The 22,457-nt window shown below is 43.4% G+C and overlaps 1 protein-coding gene across 3 annotated transcripts in view; it reads left to right on the top strand.

Moving 5' to 3' along the window:
- Nucleotides 1-22,457, top strand: part of MGAT3 (mannosyl (beta-1,4-)-glycoprotein beta-1,4-N-acetylglucosaminyltransferase) — a 226,168-nt gene that overhangs the window by 172,621 nt on the left and 31,090 nt on the right. Inside the window, exon 1 of one of the 3 annotated variants that reach the window (XM_030208433.1) lies at nt 4,969-5,011. The exons of the other annotated variants lie outside the window; for them this stretch is intronic. The gene's annotated coding sequence lies outside the window, so the exon portion shown is untranslated. Of the gene's footprint in view, nt 1-4,968; nt 5,012-22,457 lie in introns of those variants that run through there. 3 annotated transcript variants of the gene reach the window in all.

The raw sequence follows: 22,457 nt of genomic DNA, 5'->3' as shown, positions 1-22,457 counted from the left end.
CCTTCTACTTACGGCCACCGCCTTGTCACACTGTTTGGTCGCCTTCAGATCCTCAGATACTATCACCCCAAGATCCCTCTCCCCGTCGGTACCTATCAAACTCTCACCATTTAACCCTACATTTAACCCTACCCTCTGTTTTTTGTCTAATAACCAATTCGTAATCCACCAAAGGACATTGCCTTCTGTCCCATTACTTTATAATTTTCTCAGGAGTCTCTCATGCGGAACTTTATCAAAAGCTTTCAGAAAATCTAGATACACTACATTAACGAGCTCCCTTTATACACATGTTTATTCATACCTTCAAAGAAATTTTGGTTAACCTGGAAGATCTGAGTCAAATCTACACGTTAAAGAGCGATAAATCACCTGGACTGGATACACCATAGGGTACTGAAAGAACTCAAAACATTAAATTGTTGGTCTGCTGTTAGTGATCTGTAACCTGTCGTTGAAATCGTCTGTAGTACCTGAAGATTAAAGGGTGACCAATATAATGCTTGAAAACCAGTTCTGGTACAGGTAGATTTGCATTTTCTTCCGTAAAGACCAAAGCAAAGAATTCATTTAGTCTCTTTGCTATGGCCTTGTCCTCCCTGAGTGCCCCTTTTGCTCCTTCATGATCTTAACAGATTCCCTCGTAGGCTTTCTGCTTCTGATGTACCAAAAAAAGAACATAAGAATTGCCATACTGGGTCAGACCAAAGATCTATTTAGCCCAGTAGCTTGTTTCCAGCAGAGGCCAACCCAGGTCACATATCCGGCAGGATCCCAAAATGTAGCCACATTCTATGCTACATATACCCTTCAGAAATAAGTAGTGGCTTTCCCTATGATTGCCTTAAGAACAGTTTATGGAATGTTTCCAACCTTTTTTTTTTTTTTTGAACCAGGCTATGCTAACTGCTTTTACCCCATGCACCAGCAATGAGTTCCAGAGTTTTAACTGCATTGAGTGAAAGAAAATGTTCTACTGATTAATTTATGGCATGTCCCCAAGTTTTTGTAGTTTTTTAAAAGTAAACAATCAATCTGTCTGTACCTGTTCCACTCCACTCAGGATTTTGTAGACGTCAATCATCTCCCTTCAGCTGTCTTTTCAAAGCTGAAGAGCCCTTGCCGCTTTAGCCTTTCCTCTTATAAGAGTTATTTCAATCCCTTCTCTGTTCCTTTTTTAAATTCTGCTATATCTTTTTTGAGATGGTGACTAGAATTACTCCCAGTATTCAATGTGACCTGCCATGGAGTGATACAGAGGCATTAAGATATATTTTTATTTATTCTCTATTTTCCTAATGATTCCTAAAATTGTGTGGTGTTTTTTTTTTTGTTGTTTTTTTTTTACCACTGCCACACACTGAGCAGAAGATTTCAACATGTTGTACTTAGTGATACCTAGATCCTTTTCCTGGGTGGTGACTTCTTGAAACAAGCTGCAAGACTGCCTGCAGACACTTTCGGCTTGGTTTAAAAAAAATCAGAACTAAAATTAAAGTTAGATAAGACGCATTTTCTCTGGGATTCTATATATCGCATTGAGGTTTCCGAGCGGAAATCGAAGCATATTCCATAACGATGTGCATAACTTAATTAGTTAACAAGCTAATCAGCACTGATAATTGGATGTTAACAAGCAATTATCAGCACTAATTGGCTTTGATTAGAATTTATGCGCACTACTTGAAAAGCATATTCTGTAAAGCTTGGTTAAAAGTGGGTGTGATTATGAGCGTGGAATGGGTGGGTCGTGGGCATTTCTAAAAGCTATGTGTGTTGTTTCAGAATACACCCGCACTGCGCCTAATTTAGGCGTTGGGATTTACACCAGGTTTTAGTTGGCATAATTGACTGCGACTAAATTTAGTCGCATGACTGGCACTTGGCGTATTCTATAAACCGCATGGAAAATCAGACTTATTCTATAAAGTACGCCTAAATGAAAGCATACTTTTATAGAATATGCCTAAGCGAATTTCATTTTGGTGCTGATTTTTTTAGGCATGATATATAGAATCTAGTCCTATACATGGTTTACTAGGAAACAAAGGATTCTGAGTAATGCTTACCTGTTAATGTAATGCTTACCTGTTAATGGGCTTGTTTTAACTAAGAAAGTTGTGAAACGTGTGGGGGTATGGTTGGATAATGCTTTGACTCTTAAAATTGGATATCTTTTGCTGTTAGTGCTGCTTTTTCAGTTTATGATTACTCCAACATGTATTGAAACAGAAAGATCTAGCGGCCATTTTGTTGCACATGTATGTTCTTTCAAATTTGATTATTGTAATGCATTAGACTGAAGTCTTCTGAAGTACTAACTTACAATATTGCAGTTCAGCAGAAGAAAAAAATCTTATGATTGTTACCCCTCTTTTGATAGACTTGCATTGGATACCAGTGGAGTATAGAATCCAATTTAACTTAATCTATTTAGTATTTACCCCTGTATTTTCATCCAAGTTTGTGACAAAATTTGGGTGCAATCCTGTGATGCGCGTGCCACTTAATTGGTTAATGAGCCAATTAACAGCATTTGGAAGTTAACAATCAATTATTGATGTTCATTGGCACCAGTTAGGATTTGCACACGCATTTGGCTGCATGCTGTTCCATAAGGCAGGGCACCTCTCCCAAGGGGGTGTGGCCATGGGAGGAGCATGGGCATGTTGGGGACATTCTGAAAATTTGTGTGCGTAGTTATAGAATACTGGATCAGTGTGTCTAACTTGGGTACCAGTATGTACACCAGGTTTCTGCAGGTGTAAATCTGGCGCCCATAGTTGGACACGAGATCCGCGCTTAAGTGCTGCTGTGTTAAGGGTGCACACCCTATTGGTGCCAGTTTTTATCCAGTTCTTAATTTGAAGCGCCATTTATAGAATCTGACCCTTAATGCTTTGTGACTGTGGAGGGATGGTTTATTAAAAAATTTTAAATAAAAAGCTTTTAATATATTATAAACCAGCAAGAGAGCTCTGTTCTTCCCAGAAAGGTCTTCTTATAGTCCGGGATGGTATTAAATTGCAATTTAAAAATAAGCAGGTTTTTGGAGTGTTGGGGTTCAAACAGTGGATTTCTATTTTATTAAACTTGCACCAATTTCACTCTTGTTCAAGAAATAAAAAGGACTTGAAACCATGGTTTTATAATTTGGCTTTTAAGTAATTTTACTTTATATAGGGGATTTTGTTATTGAGAAGTAATAAGGGCATATTATAAATTGGATATGTCATTTTTATGTTTTGCTATTCATCTCAAGCTAAGTAGCTATAGTTTGGGTTATTCTCCCCAGTGTGCATCACTTTGTACATGACTAAATTAGATTTCATCTGCCGTTTGAATGCCCAGTCTTCTAGCCTTCCAGTGTCCCGCGATTTCTCACAGTCCGCATGCAATTTAACAACTTTAAATATGTTTGTGTCCTCTGGAAATGTGATCACTCATTCATTCCCATTTCCAGATGATTTATAAATATTTTAAAAAGTGCTAGTCCCAGTACAGATCCCTGTAGCATGCCTCTGTTTACCTTCCTCCAGTGAAAGAATTGGCCATTTAACCCTACTCTGTTTTCTTTTAGCCAGTTCCCAATCCTCAACAGGACATAGCCATGGAATAGGAGGCATTTTGAACTCCTCGGGAGCCTATAATGAGGGACATTGTCAAAAGCTTTCTAAAAATTTAGATACATGATATCGGCTGTTTCAGTGTTATCCACATATTTATTCACACCTTCAAAAACAAATGTAGCAGATTGGTAAGACTAAATCCATGTTGATGCTAACCAGATCTCTCTATGTGTTTATAATAGTTTCTATCATTTTGGCTGTAGGAGAGAGAGAAGATGGGAGGAAAACAGACACATGAGAGAACTGGTATATGTAATTTGGTCAGTGAGCCCAGTAAACAGTTGATGTAAGACCCTAGATGAACCGCTGTTACTAATAAATGCAAGCTCTATCAGAAATAGGGCTGAAATACTAAATGATGTAGTTACAGACCATGTGGGTATTGTTTTTATTATGGAAGTGTGGTGAACTGAGTATGAGAAGGTAATTATAAGACTGTTCAATGTACCATTGCATCATGTTTATGGTGCAGAATGTTAGTATATTAAGCTAGAGGCTCTACTGAATCTAAGGGTGCTTCTCATTTATTGGACCCCAAGAAGTAATTCTGACTGGATGAAGGGCATATTGTAGTTAATTAGGAATCTGGCGCTGTTGATCAGCAATTTATTTATTTTTGTAGCAGATTTTAATATCCATGTCAAAAATATAACTCTGGTTCTGAATCTCGGTTTATTCAGCTATGGTTAGCCCACATTCTTAAGGCACCAAGACACAAGGATGGTTGTACACTTGACCTTATATTTCATGGTCTCAAGTGAATGAGTTTTATTTCTCGGATAGAGAAGTGTGTCAGCTTCCCTAGTCTGACCATTGTATAATTACTTCAGTGTTGTCTGAGGTTTTACTAATTGACTCTCCAGGTTATCTATCAAAAGAGATTTGCTGTGTGAGGGGGTATTAGATTTATAGAAGCCTTTTATCCTTCAGAGAAATATGTGGAGCTGTTTAAAGTTATTGATCTTGAGAAGAAATGGGAATTTTGCTGACCATAAGGCTTTTAATGATGTTGTCCAACAAAAATCAGTTGTTCCTCTCAGGAACTTCCCCCCACCCCTTTTTTTTAATGGTTTACAAACGTTTTATGGCTCCTGAAGTAGAAAGGCAGTAGGGAGATGGCTTAACAAGAAAAAGTCAACAGATATGTTTGGAAAACTCATGCAGTATTATATAGAAGGGAGATAGGAAGATGAAAGGGCATATTTACCTAAGGTTAATAATTCTTATAACAGGCTGAAAGCATTATTTCGGAACTTAAAGTAGTTGACAGTTGGGTAGGGGTCAGCTGTTAAGGTTCCAATAGCTATCTTGGCCACATTGATAATAAGATTAAAACTATCTGTATGGAGGAGGTGCAGAATGGTGGGCATATGGATCTATAGGTGAGTTATTCCTATTTTTTGTCCACGGAAACGGAATAGTAGTGTTTGTTTTGGACAGTCCTGTGGTTACAGAGAACAAGGAGGGTACGCTTATTGGTACACCACAGTTTGAGACAACAGTAGGTGGAGTTTACAGCTGTCATATAAGGAATCTTTGTTTTAATCATACATTAAGGGCTAGATTTTATGTATGGCACCTAAAAGATTGGTGCCAAAATATACCCACTAAAGCGGTATTCTTCAAGTTTGGCGTGGTATATAGAATAACCACTTAAGTGGAGAGGTCGCTTGTAAATTTAGATGCAGTCATTTGCACCAACAAAAATATGGTTCAAATGCCCATGCTTAAATTTACGTGTGGCACAGCCATATTCTGTATTTACATGCATAACTGAAAACCACGTCTCCGATACGCTCAGAAATGCCCATGGCCCTCCTATTTCTACGCCCCCCTTTTTGGACTGCGTGTAAATTTTAGGCACAAATGCCATGTCTAAATTTATGCACCTTAGCCCCAATTAAATCTAAGTGCCAATAATTGCTTGTTAAAAAAACTGCTTCGCCTTGTTCTTTGACCTGTGGTCCTGTATTTCCAACATCAACCAGCATTTTCCGTCATAAACAGATAAGAAAATTGCAGAGGACACCGCAGGGCAAGTCTTTTTTGGGAGGACTTAGCAAAACGTCCTTGTACAGTTTGAATCCAGAAAGTTCCGACCTGCAAATATTTGAATGTTTGCTTCTCAAACAAATAAGGAAGATACAGCAGGGACATCAAAACTGTCTGGCTACAAGGGCCATTTTAAGTCAGAAACCTTCACTTCAGTGTCCATAAAATGGCTGCCAGACCATTTAGGACTTGGGACACTGATTCTCAGAGCATTCCATACAGATATTCCTTTCCCACTGTTTGATCCCCTATTTAACTACACGTCTGTCTTTTTCATTTTATGAAAATAGGTTGACTATCCATCCTACAATGCTTATTCACTTTGAAATTGTACACTGCACTCCACAGTTTACTCAGGTTTCTTGCCTATGTCAAAATCTTCTGAGAAGAAACTTGATGGCCCACAAGTTATGGAGGCCCCTTTGGATGTCTCTGCTACACTCAAGACTTCAGATAGTGAATCTTTGACCAGCTCCACTCATTGCCATGGTGGCTTTATCCCTGATAAGACCTGGCTGTTAAATCTTTTTTTTTTTTTTAAACACAGAGGACATGGACAAAAAATAAGAATATTTCCTGTTGTCTCGCGTGATACGCTGAGGTGCAGGCAGTAATTTATGTTATGGAAACCTGGTGTGACTTAGTTGGGACCCCATTTTTTTCTTAAGTATCCCTGTAAATGTATAGTCCGATATCAAGCTTCTAAATATGTGTGTTTGGAACCTGCACAGCTTACTGTTTTTCTTGTGACTAAATAGATTGATTGCTGCTTTACCATTACCTGCTAAGAGAGGGGACATAAGTTGTCTAGTTTAGGTATTTAGGTCTCTGATAGGTCTGTTTTCCTTGTTTTTCTTTTTTAAGTTTCATTGTAAGCCTCTGAAATTTTAATCTTGGATTCCAGCATTTGTGGACTTGAGTAATTTACTTGCTTTATATATTTTTTAGTAATTTTCCTTACGTAGAAATGCTTATATTTACTTTGCTGTACAAGTGATTGTTTGGTTAATGATATAAAATCTTATAAATACATTTAAAAAAAAAAAAAGGAAATGATACATTGGACTGCATTTTCATATTTGGCATTAGTGTTCTGGAACTCTGTACCCACCCATCTTCATCTTTGATGTGAAACCTTGTTTAGGCAATTTAGGGAAGACACAAGAAGATGACTGTTACGTCAGGTTTTCCCAGGATATGAGCTTTGACCTTTAGGGGAAGGTGTTGGTACAGAGCTGCTGGCAAGAGAGTGGTCATTCCATTCCTTTTAAGTATTATTTAGACATACAACATATCAAATAGATATTTTTGAGAATTTTTTTGTGAAACACTTTTTGCTTTATCAGGAGAAAGATATATCAAATTTTAATAAATACAAATAACACTGAATACTGTTAAATAATGTATGATCCCTCAACTGAGAGACTGTTGCTAAAGGTAGTCAGAGGGCAACGATGCACGACAGATGAAAATAATGGAGCACCGTGCCACCTTTCCCCGCGACACCCTCGAGAACGCAGAGCTCCCAGCTGTCGCAGAATCCACAAGGAGTTTGGCAACGTCATCCAAAGCCAAGAGGCTGACGGAAACAGGATACAGTAGTTAAAGGCAGCCACCATTTTGTGAGTGTGTCCAAGCACACCCACCCCAGAATTGCTCAACCTTTGAACAACAGCTGTCGCAGCGGCAGGGGTACCTGAGCCAGAAAAGAGCAGGATGGACTAGAGACTGTGATTGACTGAGAAAGGGGTGCCCTACCCCTAGGGGCAATGCACGGCTCACGCTCAAACCTGTTCGGATGCGGGATGGGGCTGCCTTGCTTCACAACGGGCGCTTTGTATGACAATGTGGGCGGCCTTGCTGTATCACATGGTGGGCCTATATGATGGTTAATAATAAGTACCAGCTGGCTCGGGTACTAATTGTTAATACATGTTGATGTATCAAAGCTGCGGATGTCCATGTTATGTGACTGAATTAACATATGGTGGTGGTGTGGGATGCATGTGAAACAAAGGAAAATTTCTTGAGTAGTTACAAGTGGCTCATATCTTGCTTCTGATTGTGTTGAAAATGCACCAGAGAAGGAAACTGCAGGGTTAAACTCTTTCTCTCTCTTTCCCCACACCACTTTACATATTTCAACAATATTTTCTGCCATTTCCCTTATTCATGTAACATTGTGACAAACTGTGCCATACTACATCTGTTGCTTTAAGCATGCTCTTTTTTTTTTTTTTTTAAACGAATTTGCCAACTGAAAATGTTTTTGCATCACACAGTCTTTTTTTTTAAAGCTTAACTGGTTGTCTCATTCTCACTTCTCGTTTTCAGAAATGTGTTTCTGTGAGGCTCCATGACTTCTTTTGTCTTTGTGGGTTTGTCAGCTTGAGCTGTAAACTCCAAAATACTGAGCTGTATGCTATGTGTCATAATGTCATTGTAAGTTGTAACCTTCTGAAACGAGAAGCAAGATGTTGCAAACTTAGGGCCATATCTAAATTGGCATTTACCCCACAGGACTAAATTCAGTGAATGGTCCTGAAAAAAATAGCACTTACTGCTATTCTGTAAACCGCACTCTTAAGTTGGGTGCTGTTTATAGAATAGAGCTTAGTGCCTGGAACCGCAACACTTTTAGGCATGACTATTAACACCAATGAAACCCTGGTGTAAATCGTGCAGATCCCTTTATTCTATAACAGCGTGCATAAATCACGGGAATGCCCCAATCTACCTATGACCCTACTGTGGTCGTACCCCCTTTTTGGATCCGCACATGTAAAATTTACACACGTACATTTTAATGCCAATTAACACCGATTGTTAGCATTCAATTATCAGTGCTAAATGACTCATTCAGTTAAATTGTACGTGCAAATTGAGTGCGTGCCAAAATTTGCATGCACATTTTTTAGCGACTTCCATAGAATTCGGGGGAAAATTGGAGAAAGCCTTTAATAACTAGGCCCCTAAGTAAATTGCCTTAGTAGCAATCATGTTCAATTAAAACTAGTAATACTTATCTAAGGACTCTGGAATCTTTTGGCTCCAGCTGAAGGTTTTACTTTGACGGCATACTTAAATACAGTTATGGATGCCTACAGCATGTGTTCAATTATGTTACAGCATTCCCCACATGGTATCTTCTGTGTCATTCCATTAGCTAAGTGAAGCTTTTTCTGAATCAGCTGTAATTGACTTACACTGACACCAGTGCAGGACTGACTGCATGCAGAAGGGATGAAATGTATACACTGTAGCAGTACAGTTCAAAGACTGTACAAAACATCTCTGAGGTTTTAGAAATCACTGGGCATGCTACTGACACCAGGCCACGTGTTCGACACCCGTGGGAAACAGTGTTAGGGAGCGAAAGTCTGCATAAGACCATGCTACTCAGGTAGAGCTTAGCCATAAAGAGGCTAAGATGTTACCTTCTGTACAAGGCTGTTTGAAGATAGTTCTGTAGAGAAACTAACGTCTTAGCCTCTTTATGGCTAAGCTGTACCTGAACAGCATGGTCTTACGCTGGCTTTCTCTGCCTAACACTTGTTTCCTATGGGTGTTGAATACATGGCCTGGTGTCAGTAGAATACCTACTGATTTCTAAAACAGCAGGAATGTTTTGTAGTCTTTGGTGGAATTTGTTTTTCCCCAAAAAGGTGGTTGGGGTTGAAAATGAGTGTGTACTATTTTTGTTGAGTATTACACTTGTTGACCTCACTTATATTCAGGATTAAAACATTGTAGTTATAAAAAAAAATGAACTATGAGAGGGGAATCAAGGTAGCGTTGGAGTGAGATGCTGGTTTTAGGTACTCCTGCGGTGGGGCTTTATTACCTGGAATTTTTCTGATGGTTTTCTTCTTTGGTATTCCTAAACACAGGGGGAAACTGCTAGGGATTCCTCCTTCTCCACCAGCTCCTTCAACTATATGACATAAGCACATAAGCACCGCCATACTGGGAAAAGACCAAGGGTCCATCAAACCGCTGTAACCACCTATGTGCCCCCTCTTCAGGCATTTCTGCTGCTGGGGTAGGGAAGAGCCCCAGATTAGACAGTGAGCTTTCACTGAGCCCAGGAGGACCCTTAACCCCCCTTCCCCTCCCCCAAATCCCAGAACCACCACTCATCTGCCTACTGCGAAAAGAGGGGGATGCCAGTGATCCTGGTGTTGCGGGAGCGGCTGAGCAAGGGTGCAAGGGAAAATTGGAGTCAACTGTGATGCATGTGGGAGTTTTGGTGTCGCCATCGGGGGGAGTATGGCGCAGATCCCTGTGGTCAAGGAGGAGATTGTCACTGGAGTAGTGTCATCACGGGCAGTGCAGCTGCCTGTTGCTTTGGCTTCTGCTCCCCTGATGAAGCCACTGGTGAGGCCCTGGACACATTGTGAGTGGCCTTAGAGAGTCTGCACCAGGCTTGCGCTTCTTTTGTGTTCATTCCCACTACTTCTGCTGCTAAACTGCAGGACTTGGAGACTAAAGTTAACTGCTTAACTCCTGCACTGTCAGAGTTGACACATTGAGAGGACTTTAATTCACCAAGAGACTTATCCAATCACTGTTACTATAAGATAAGTCATTAATGTTGCAGAAAATTGAAAAATTGGAGAATTCTCAAAGAGGTTTGAACTTGATTTTTAAATTTTCCACAATCTAGGCTAACTCTGGTGAGAGATCTTTGTCACAGTTTTTTGCAAACTGTGTTGGAATTTCTGGAAGCAGCTTTTCTGCCTCTTCAGAAAATATTCTACATGACTTCAGCTAAAGAAACAGTGACCAAAGCCCAGGTTAACTTGAATATTTCAGACATTTTGAAATCTTCAGCGTCTGAAGTAACAGCTTGAAGCTACTTTATTGCTTTCTCTTGCAGATACTTTATGGGAGAGAAGGTGCAGGTGTTTCCCCAATGTATCCAACCAGGCTAGGCAAAAGTTATTGGAATTACATTCTGCAGTAACTTCATTAGGAGCTTACAACTTAGATTTCCTTGTAATTGTTTTGTGATCTATCAGAATGATCAGTACATTTTCTATAAACCTGTTCAATTCAAATTTTTCCTGGAAGGTTAAGGAGTTACTCTCACTTGACCCTCAGCTTGTTAGGGCCGCTTTGGCTCTGTTAGGTGTATAAGGAAGGGGGAGGGGTTTATTACTCTTTTTTGTTTTTGGGGTTTTTTTTGCCTATTTTTTTGTATCCATCTTCCTATGGATTTATCATGTCTTGGTTCCTTATGTGGTCTTTGAAGCCCCCTCCCTGCCCATCTTCAAGTCTTTGCTTAAAACTCACCTCTTCAATGCTGCATTCGGCACCTAACTCTTACCATTCACTAAATCCAGACTGCCCCAATTTGACCACTCCTATCGGACTGTCCATTCACTTGTCTCTTAGATTGTAAGCTCCTTGAGCAGGGACCGTCCCTCTATGTTAAATTGTACAGTGCTGCGTAACCCTAGTAGCGCTTTAGAAATGTTAAGTAGTAGTAGTAATATGTCCTTTATTTAGTGATTCTAAGATGTCTCTATTATGTATTATTCTGAATTTCTTATCAAGGCATTGTCTTTGAGGTACTATTTGAAATGCAAATTTTTAAAAAAGAGTAGGGGGCCCTTTTACTAAGCCACATAAGCGTCTGTGCGCGCCCAACATGTGCCAAAATGGAGTTACCTCCTAACTACCACGTGGCTCTTGCGGTAATTTCATTTTTGGCGCGCGTCTGATACGCACATCTGAAAAATATTTTTTAATTTTCGGGCACGTGTAACGGACATGCGCCAAATGGCATTTGACATTCGTAGGTCATTATCGCCCGGATTCTTTACCACTAGGTCAATGGCTGGCGGTAAGGTCTCAGACCCAAAATGGACAAGCAGAAATTTTGATTTTGCTGCACGTCCATTTTCGGCAAAAAAAAAAAAGGGGGGGGCCTTTTTTTACAGGTGCGCTAAAAAATGGATCGATGTGTACCCAAAACCCACGCCTACACTGCCACAAGCATTTTTCAGCGCACCTTAGTAAAAAGGACCCCAAAATTATTCTGGGTTCACTTTAAACCAATGCTTTAACTTGGAGATTTTCAACCTTTTTCGTCTCACAGCACATTTACACTGAGCTCAGATTTCCAAGGCACACCCCCATACATGGTCCAGCATTTTACCTTTTTTCCCTTCTCCTACTCCCACCCTCACAAATGACCCAGCATTTTACCTTCTTCCTCCCCACCTGCACTCCAACACATGGTCCAGCATTTTACCCCCCCCCCCACAAATATTCCCGCATTTACCTTCTCTCTCCCCCCCCCCCCCCACAAATGGTACAACATTTACCATGTCTTCCCATCTCCACCTCCACCCTCACAAATAGTCCACCATCCTTCCCTCATGTCCTGTCTCCAACTGGTGACCAGGCATCTCCCTTGTGTCTCTTGACACCCCCCCCCCCCCCCCCCGTATACCTTTTAAAATTTTTCTTGTCTCTAGCAGTTGGCAGCAGCAAACAACAATTCATACATCCTGCTTGAGGCAACCCCAGAGCCTTCTGTCAGACACTTCGTTACGTCAGAAAGAAGGCTCTGGGGTTGGTGCGTGCAGGCTGTATGAATCGCTGTTTGCTGCCACTGACTGCTAGAGATAAGAAAACTTTTAAAAGGTACACTCCATTCCAGCACAAATTAAGCTGGCTCTACTAATAAATGACCCTCAACTCCTGTGGCACACCTGCGGACTAGCTGCAGCACACCGGTTGAAAAATGCTGTTTTAACTTGTTTAGGACCCTATGGGGCTCATTTTCAAAGCACTTAGTACAAAGTTCCATAGGTTACTATGGAACTTTGTAAGTCTAAGTGCTTTGAAAATACGCCTCTGTGTAAACTACAAAAAGGTTTGGCAGTTAAAAAAAATTAACATGTAGTAACTGCAAAAATCTCTGAGTTATTTGTTGAGGGGTTCTCAGCAGTTTCCCAACGAGAGAGGTTTTTGCCATGTTATAGCTGCTATATTAAGAGTTAATACGTGGATACTATCTCCACACGCAGTCCCTGACCATTCTCAGCCCTGTTTTATGTTAGTTGTTAATGTAGTAATTATCATGCAGTGCTGCTTTTACCAATGACCAAAAAGGCAGCTGCTCCCGGGCTTTGCATAAAGGGGGCCCCGTTGCCCATTGGTAAATTTAGCTCTAAATCCGATCTCTTGTACCCTCTCCCTCCCTCTCTTATCCCTACTTGCCCCTTTCCCCATAGGTCCAGAGTTTCTCCCTCTCCTAAACCCATAGTATAGAGTTGCACGGGGACAGAAATCTAACCTGCTGGAATCTTACCTGTCCCTGCAAAAATTTAATCTGTCCTCACCCATCCCCACAGGAATTTAATGACACCAAAAAAAAAAATAATTCCGGTTGGCTGTCTGTGTCTGGGTTCGAGTCGTAGCACTGCAGGCAAGGAAGGAGCAGAAATTTGAAATTGAAACACTGGTGCACCCATGTAAGGCTTGTCTGTGATTTGCTGACACTGTGTGCTGAGAGCAATGGCGATCCTAGCCGGCATGACACCCGGGTCGGATCGCCGATGCGCCCCCCCCCCCCCCGGGTGCAGCGTGGCACCCCCCCGGCAGCCGCTGGTGGGGGGGGGGGTGCTGTGGCGCGCGCCTGTCAGCTGAGTTCGCTAACTTCGCTGCAGCTCCCTCTGCCCCGGCCGGAACAGGACGTAACCTGTTCCGGGGCAGAGGGAGCTGCAGCAAAGTTAGCAAAGTCAGCGAACTCAGCTGACAGGCACGCGCCACAGCACCCCCCCCAGCGGCGTGCACCTGGGGCGGACCGCCCCCACCGTCCCCCCCTTGGTACGCCACTGGCTGAGAGGTTGCCACATGCACATGCCAGTAGGTCAGGTGACTTCTGATGCTTATGCCTGTATCAGAGCTGAGGCCTGCGCAACAGCCTGGCAGCAGAGAGGATTAATGGAAGACTTTCCACACCTATGTTGTTAAAGCAAGGAGGAAGAAAAGGCAGCACCCAAAGAACTTGGTAGGTGAGAGGCTAGCACAGGTGCAGATTACACTTCCACGGGAACCCCACAGGAACTGCTTTCATCTCCATGGGAACCCTGCAGGAACTGCTTTTGTCCTCGTGGGAATCCTGCAGCCCCATAGCAGATTCCGCAGTATTCCCGCAAACCCCATTCCCATGCAGGTCTATACCCATTAGTCTTCTGAATTTGCCTTTGGTGGCCAACTGTGATTATGACAGCCACAGGCCTTCTTCCCTTTGCCGTGTCCCACTTCTCTTATGTAACTTCATGTTTCTGCATGAGTGGGACACGGCAGAGGGAAGGCCCTCTGTCCAGCTTATCGTAATCACAGCTAGCCACCAAAAGCAAGTTCAGAAGGCAAGGGAGGAGACAGGGAGGAAAGATGATGGAGAGATGCTGGTCTGGAAGATGGGGAGGCAAGAGAAAGAGAGAGAAATGCTGCACTGGAGTGGGGGAGGTGGATAGAAGGGAAGAGAGAGAAAGAGACAGGATTGGGGGTGAAGAACCTTCGAGGGAGGGAGGGAGGGAGAGATGCTGGACCGTAAGGGGGAAAGGAAGAGAGAGGGAAGGGACATGGGCAAATATGCTGGACAGAGAGGGAGCATAAGAGACGGACACAGATGAAAATGCTGGAAAATGAGGAAATAGGAACACAAGAGGAAAGAGGACGGTGGACATGAAAAGCGAAAAAAATGTCAAATGGACAGGAGACCCTAAAAGAGAGGAAAAAAACAGAGAAAAGAGACACTTAGACAAAATTGCATGTTTTCTGAGCATTTCATTTTTCCAGAGATAGAAAAAAAGTGTTTTATTTTTTAATTCCGCTTTTGTAAGTGCACATCTGATATCTTGCAGTTCAGTTTCTACTTCTGTTTATGCAGAGTCTGACTCTGAGGTTTTCAGTTCAGTTTTTTGCCTTCATATCTGAGTTACTGATCTGTGGTTCCTTGTTTCATATTTATTGAGGGTTTGTCTGTGTTTTGCATGTGTGAACAAGGTGCGGTGTTCTGCCAGTATGTACTTTCTATGTATATATCTGTAGCAGTCCTATTTGTTCTGTTTCTCACTAGATAGTGTGTTGATGGTGTAATAGTACAGTGCTACCTTTTGGCTCTTTAAGTCCAGGGAGTTGGTGCTGTTATGGTACGGTAAGGTTTTCAGTGTGGTTTTGCACATATGTGCAGGGAAGGGATTGTGTGTTGGCCTTACTGAGGTGACATCACAACTTTAATATAATTTTAGTTTGTCATAACGTGAGACGGGGTTTTAGAACATTTTTGGGGGATCTGATGTGTGTTGTTCTTTTTATAGCAGACTTGTGTCGATCAGGTTTAGATTATGAGGGATCTTTGAATACAGTTGAATTGTTTCCATACATGTGTATGTGTGTTAGTGTTGGTAAGTGCTTGAAATAACGGAGTTTAAAATAAGTGACATCACCCATGGTACTTGTAAATAAGAGTAACCAGCAGCACTTCCTAAGGCTCCAGTCCCTTCACATCTGTGCCAGATTTATATTCCCAATAAACCACAAGAAAAACCTCACTTATTGGTCTTTAATCTCACTCTTATGGATGGACCACCCTTGGCATCTCTGCACTGGCCAGCCCATTCCTTCTTTCTCCTCCCCTTGTCAGCCCTATTGCTTCCAGAAAATAAAAAGTGGCATAAAGGCATTGAGATGCTATTTGAGCCATGCCACTAATGGCTCTGCCAGTCCTACCCCTTCTGATGTAGACTTCCTGTTTCTGAGGGATGAAACCAGTAAAGCCTTCAGCGGCATGCCCTAGACAGAAGTGCCTTTATGCTGCATTTATGTCAATTGAAATGGATTTGGCTGGCAGGGGTGTAAGGAAACTGTGTTATTGGACTGGGGTGAGGGGGCATCCACAAAGGTTTTCCCAGGGTCCCTTAGGTGGTTCTGTTAACACAAATTAATTGTCACATTAGCAGCTAATGCAACTTAGTAAATGTCCCCTAAGAGGGCAGTTTTATAACAGGGCACCTGGTGGGAGTCTATTCTAAGTAATGGGGGCCCTCAAATCCAGTCCTTGAGGTCTACTAGCCAGCCTGGTACTCAGGATTTCCACAATCATTGTAGAAATCCTGAAAGCCAGGCTGGGTTGTGGACTAGGACAGGATTTGAGGACCCCTTGTCTAAAGGAACATAGAGGCCTACTTTCTTTACAGAATTCTAGTCTAATTTGAATGTATATGTGCCTAAAAGTTAGGCACGAGCACATTACGCCAGCCATAGATATGTACGTACCTTACAGTATTCTATAATTTACAGTATTCTATAAGATAATAAGTTTGAGCCCTACCCATGCCCCACCAATGTGTACACCCCCTTTTAAATACCCGCTATGTAAGTAAGCGTGTATTTACAGAATAGCACTTAGGCGGAATTTTGGCATACAAGTGCATGTGTACGCATAAGCTCCAAAATGTCATTATTCTAAATATTTCAATGCGTAACTTGTGCATAGATGTTATAGAATTACCCCTTCCTTCAGGGTGGGCAAACGCGGCCCTCGAGGGCCACAACCCAGTTGATTTTTTTCAAGATTTCCACAATAAATATATATGAGATCAATTTGCGTACGTTGGAAGCAGTACATGCATATTCATTGTGGAAATCTTGAAAACCCAACTGGGTTGTGGCCCTCGAGGACTGTGGTTGCCCACCCCTGCCTTGTATGGTTAAGGTGGAATCTATCTTCCTTTCAGTTTTAGTTTTTTCTAAAACCTATTATTAACCCTGGTACCCAGAACTTGACAGAAATGTTGGGCTCATCTTTGGGTGTGTGCTTCATTGCCATCCAGTCCTACAACACAGAGTGCTGTGGTGGTGTTTTTCTCACTGTCAGTGAAGGGAGAGGGGAGACATTAGGGATATAGATGTTGCTCACTATTTATAAAAGTGAAAGAAGACTCCAGAGGCTCCTCAGCTCCAGAGCCTAGTGCAAGCATGAAACAGTCTTCTGCTTAGTGAGTTAAGACGAGAAATGCATTTGGGTTTCATGTGCGCCTCTTTGCACTCCCCGGTTTGAGTCAGGAGTGGCTGTATTGTATTTGCATTCCTCACCATGGTCAGTTGGACAAAAAAGCAGCAGACTTCCCATCAGTTAATGATAAAGGAGAGAGATTTCACTGGCTTATGCTGGCCTTGATCCAGAACGTTTTAACTGTGCCTAGTACAGTGAAAAGCGGAGCACCTCTTTGCAGGCTGGCTCTTATCCTTCCATTATTCACTGCCTCTGCCAGCAAAAAGACATGGCAGCCTCCAGCCCCCAACCAGTCCCTTTCGCTGTGCTGGCTTTAGAGAGCTGGCACTAGGGGTGAGGAGGAAAGGGGGTTACACCTTCCTCTGCCAAGTGCAGGGGAAGCACAGTAGTACCACCACAGGTAGAATCGAAAATGTTGCAAATGAATTACACATAAAATCTATAATTTTGTGCTCTATAACTTTTAGTAATTGATTACACTAAAAGTAACAGAGGACAAAGGTTGATTTTTTTTCCCTTCTGTATGTTCTCTGCTTTCCTGTTTTCTGTCTTAACACCTTCCTTTTTTTTCCTGTTTTTATCTTGCTTACCTCTATTTCTATCCCTTCTCACCCACTCAAATGTCCATTTTGTACCCTTCTGCTTCCCAGTCTCACTCTACCTTTCCCTGTCTCACCCATTCATTGCAGATCCCTTCCCCTCAGTCTGCCCCTCCTCAGCTTTTCTTTCTCAGCCTCAGGCTCACTTCCCTCTCCAGCTCCACCTCTTCAGTCTGATCCCAAAAGTTACCTTCATCATCATCTATGCACAGAGCTTACTGTGCTGGGAACATTTGCTTTAGACTAGTTGTAACCAGTCTAAAAAAAACGTTAGTAGCCAGAATTGCACAAAGGGGTTTTCTCTAGCTGTACTTGTGCTGTTAGCAGCCACTGAAAACCCCATGCAAATATATTACAGTGAGCTCATTAGTATTCTAATGAGCATTCCGAGTTGTGCACAGCTCCACAGTGCTTAGCTCTAATGAGCAAATTTTATGGGTGCTCTGGAGCTGTTGGAGAGGAGGGAAGCACAAACAGGCAACTGCAAAGGCTGCCTGCTTGTGCACCCTGTCTCCCTCCCCCCCCCCCCCCCCCCCCACTGACCCTCCCTGATGACCTCCTGCAAGCAATTCCATGGTGGTCTGGTGGACCCCAGACCCTCTCGTACCTCATGATCCCCCCGCACCCCCAACAAAATTCCCTGGTGGTTAGGTGGACCCTGGACCCCCCACGCCTCCCATGCCCCTCCAGTGGATGCACACCCCAGCAAATGACTCTGGTGTTCTAGTGATCCCCTCCCCTGCTTAAAAAGATTGGAGGCAGGAGGGCAAGAGCAACACCTATTGCCTTGGGCCCTACCACTTTCAAAATGGTGGCACCCAGGCCCTGTCCTGTGCATTCTGGGATGCCCCAGGCAGGGCTAAACACCATATAAGGTGAAAACTCCTTATATGATGGTTTGCCTTGCCTGGTGCATCCCAGAATGCACTAGGCAGGGGCTGGACACTGCCATTTTGAAAGTGGCGGGGTGCAGGCGGGAGGAGGTGTTGCTTCTGCCTTCCTGCCCAACTTTTTTAAGGTACCGGGGAAGGGAGGGGTTCACTAGACAACCAGGGTGTGGGGGGTGCCATCCGCTGCACTACCAGTGGATTGTTTCGGGGGGGGGGGGTATGGGAGGTTCTGGGGTTTACCGGACCTCAAGCATGGGCGTAGTTTGACAGTTTCATTTGGGGGGGGGGGCAAAGGGTGGGGCATGTCTCTCCCGCCACCACTCCCCCCTCCGCTGCCCCCCCCCCCCCCCGGAGTCTTCTAGTGGCGCCTGGTATCACCCTCCCGCGTCTTCCAATCACCAAAGCCACCGGCAGCCTCAGCGAAAGAAGCATTCAAGCTGCTTTAGACCTGCCCTGGAGGCCCTTCTCTCTCCTACAGCTTCCCGCCTGCATGGAAACAGGAAGTTGAAGGAGAAAGGAAAGGCTTCCGGTGGAAGGTCTAAAGCAGTGTGCATACTGCTTTCTCACAGAGGCTGCCGGCGGCTCAGGGATTGGAGGATGGGGTGGCAGCTCGTTTGGGGGGGGGCACTGCCCCCCCCAAAACCGCCCATTACCTCAAGGTTACTTTGTCAAGGGGTGCAGGCGTTGGGAAGTACTGTACATTTGTCATTTAGATTGTAAGCTCTTTGAGCAGGGACTGTCCTTTTATGTTAAATTGTACAGTGCTGCGTAACCCTAGTAGCGCTTTAGAAATGTTAAGTAGTAGTAGTAGTAGTAGTAGTGGGAGGTGCTGGGGGGGAGGTTTGGAAGTAGTTGGACCACCAGAGATTTTTTTGCAAGCTGTCAAATGCATTTGGCAGTTTCGAATCGCAAACAACGATCAATGCACAATCCCCTTTGTGCACTGGCCGCTATTTGTGACTCAGTAAATTTTATTGAGACAACCATATTTTACGGTGTCTTACATAGTAACATAGTAGTTGACGGCAGAAAAAGACCTGCATGGTCCATCCAGTCTGCCCAAGACAAACTCATATGTGTATACCTTACCTTGAATTTGTACCTGTCCTTTTCAGGGCACATACCGAATAAGTCTGCCCAGCAGTATTTCCCGCCTCCCAACCACCAGTCCCGCCTCCCATCATCGGCTCTGGTACAGACTGTATAAGTCTGCCCTCCCCTATCCTAGCCTCCCAACCACCAACCCCTCTTCCCTCCACTTGCTCCACCACCCAATTTCAGCTAAGCTTCTAAGCGTCTTTGTGCATTGGGCCCCAAGACAGGACAGGTGAAGGAGGAGCAGGGCCCCATCCACCTCTATTTCACTTCTCTGTCCCAGCCATTTCCTTTCTGTGTGTTGAATAAGAGAAGAGAGCTCAGGACCAGGAAAATGTACTGGCTCACCCTTATCCCCAGGTATAAACACTTCCTGCTGCCACTAAATGAAGACCTCCAGGTGTGGCAGTGATTAAGGGAGAGTTCAAACCCCTTGTCTCTCCTCTCCAGATGCTGATTACAGTACAGTCTCGATTATCTGACATAAAAGGGACCAACCCTTTGTCAGCTAAGTGAGAAGTCAGATAATACAGAAAACACTACATAAACCCCTCAAAACAATTCATAAACAAAGACATAGAATTCCTGATTTTCAAAAATTGTTCTAAAACAAAGTTTTTTAATAGAAATAAATGCGGCGGTGTCACTGGGGGCTTGGTCAGATATGCTGGATGCTTGGATTAGTGAAGGTTGGATAATCAAGATTGTACTATACAGTGGGGGAAATAAGTATTTGATCCCTTGCTGATTTTGTAAGTTTGCCCACTGACAAAGACATGAGCAGCCCATAATTGAAGGGTAGGTTATTGGTAACAGTGAGAGATAGCACATCACAAATTAAATCCGGAAAATCACATTGTGGAAAGTATATGAATTTATTTGCATTCTGCAGAGGGAAATAAGTATTTAATCCCTCTGGCAAACAAGACCTAATACTTGGTGGCAAAACCCTTGTTGGCAAGCACAGCGGTCAGACGTCTTCTGTAGTTGATGATGAGGTTTGCACACATGTCAGGAGGAATTTTGGTCCACTCCTCTTTGCAGATCATCTCTAAATCATTAAGAGTTCTGGGCTGTCGCTTGGCAACTCGCAGCTTCAGCTCCCTCCATAAGTTTTCAATGGGATTAAGGTCTGGTGACTGGCTAGGCCACTCCATGACCCTAATGTGCTTCTTCCTGAGCCACTCCTTTGTTGCCTTGGCTGTATGTTTGGGTCATTGTCGTGCTGGAAGACCCAGCCACGACCCATTTTTAAGGCCCTGGCGGAGGGAAGGAGGTTGTCACTCAGAATTGTACGGTACATGGCCCCATCCATTCTCCCATTGATGCGGTGAAGTAGTCCTGTGCCCTTAGCAGAGAAACACCCCCAAAACATAACATTTCCACCTCCATGCTTGACAGTGGGGACGGTGTTCTTTGGGTCATAGGCAGCATTTCTCTTCCTCCAAACACGGCGAGTTGAGTTCATGCCAAAGAGCTCAATTTTTGTCTCATCTGACCACAGCACCTTCTCCCAATCACTCTCGGCATCATCCAGGTGTTCACTGGCAAACTTCAGACGGGCCGTCACATGTGCCTTCCGGAGCAGGGGGACCTTGCGGGCACTGCAGGATTGCAATCCGTTATGTCGTAATGTGTTACCAATGGTTTTCGTGGTGACAGTGGTCCCAGCTGCCTTGAGATCATTGACAAGTTCCCCCCTTGTAGTTGTAGGCTGATTTCTAACCTTCCTCATGATCAAGGATACCCCACGAGGTGAGATTTTGCGTGGAGCCCCAGATCTTTGTCGATTGACAGTCATTTTGTACTTCTTCCATTTTCTTACTATGGCACCAACAGTTGTCTCCTTCTCGCCCAGCGTCTTACTGATGGTTTTGTAGCCCATTCCAGCCTTGTGCAGGTGTATGATCTTGTCCCTGACATCCTTAGACAGCTCCTTGCTCTTGGCCATTTTGTAGAGGTTAGAGTCTGACTGATTCACTGAGTCTGTGGACAGGTGTCTTTCATACAGGTGACCATTGCCGACAGCTGTCTGTCATGCAGGTAACGAGTTGATTTGGAGCATCTACCTGGTCTGTAGGGGCCAGATCTCTTACTGGTTGGTGGGGGATCAAATACTTATTTCCCTCTGCAGAATGCAAATAAATTCATATACTTTCCACAATGTGATTTTCCGGATTTAATTTGTGATGTGCTATCTCTCACTGTTACCAATAACCTACCCTTCAATTATGGGCTGCTCATGTCTTTGTCAGTGGGCAAACTTACAAAATCAGCAAGGGATCAAATACTTATTTCCCCCACTGTAGTTGTAAAATTGTAAAGGAGAAAAGCCTTGAACCTTGACCCTACAGAAGTTCCTCTTCCTCCTCTCCCCATGCCATTAGCTGATGGAGGAAGGGCTGCTACAGGCAGGGCTTTTGCAAGGATATTAAGCGCCATACACAAATCTTTAGGCTTGTACTCTCTCAATTAACTTCAAGGCCCCTAGGCACCCCCTGAATTTTTATTAAACTCAACAATCATAAGAAGCTTAATTCCACACCTCCCAGAACAGACCTGTAAAAATGCATAATGGACTATCGTACAGTTAAATATTAAACTTTATTTAGTGTATATCGATGAGGGCAGTTTCCAAAGCCATTTACCTGGCTTTTAATGGGCTATTTGGAAATTCCCACTCTTTTGTGCATGAAATTACAGGTGATAATTTGAGTTTGTGTGGCTGTTAGGACTGTTTTGCTTTGACTACAGCTGTTCTCTGCCGCTGCCCCCCTCCCTCAAACTTGCTGTCCTAGGCAACTGCGTAGTCTTGCCTATTGGTTGAGCTGGCCCTGGCTGCATGGACAATGGATCTCACTTATGGTATTAAGAGGGAGCACAGCAGCCTGGAAACATCTAAGACATTGGCTGTCTGACGATTCCTGCTACTGGCACTGCTGGGCTGGGCCATGACAGACTTGGATTCCTCATAAGTACATAAGTATTGCCATACTGGGAAAGACCAAAGGTCCATCAAGCCCAGCATCCTGTTTCCAACAGTGGCCAATCCAGGTCACAAATACCTGGCAAGATCCCAAAAAAGTACAAAACATTTTATACTGCTTATCCTAGAAATAGTGGATTTTACCCAAGTTCATTTAATAACGGTCTA

Source organism: Microcaecilia unicolor, chromosome 1 (genome assembly GCF_901765095.1).
Source record: "Microcaecilia unicolor chromosome 1, aMicUni1.1, whole genome shotgun sequence".
NCBI lineage: Eukaryota > Metazoa > Chordata > Amphibia > Gymnophiona > Siphonopidae > Microcaecilia > Microcaecilia unicolor.
Note: the sequence above shows the minus strand (reverse complement) of the source record. Positions and strands in the feature narration are given on the sequence as shown.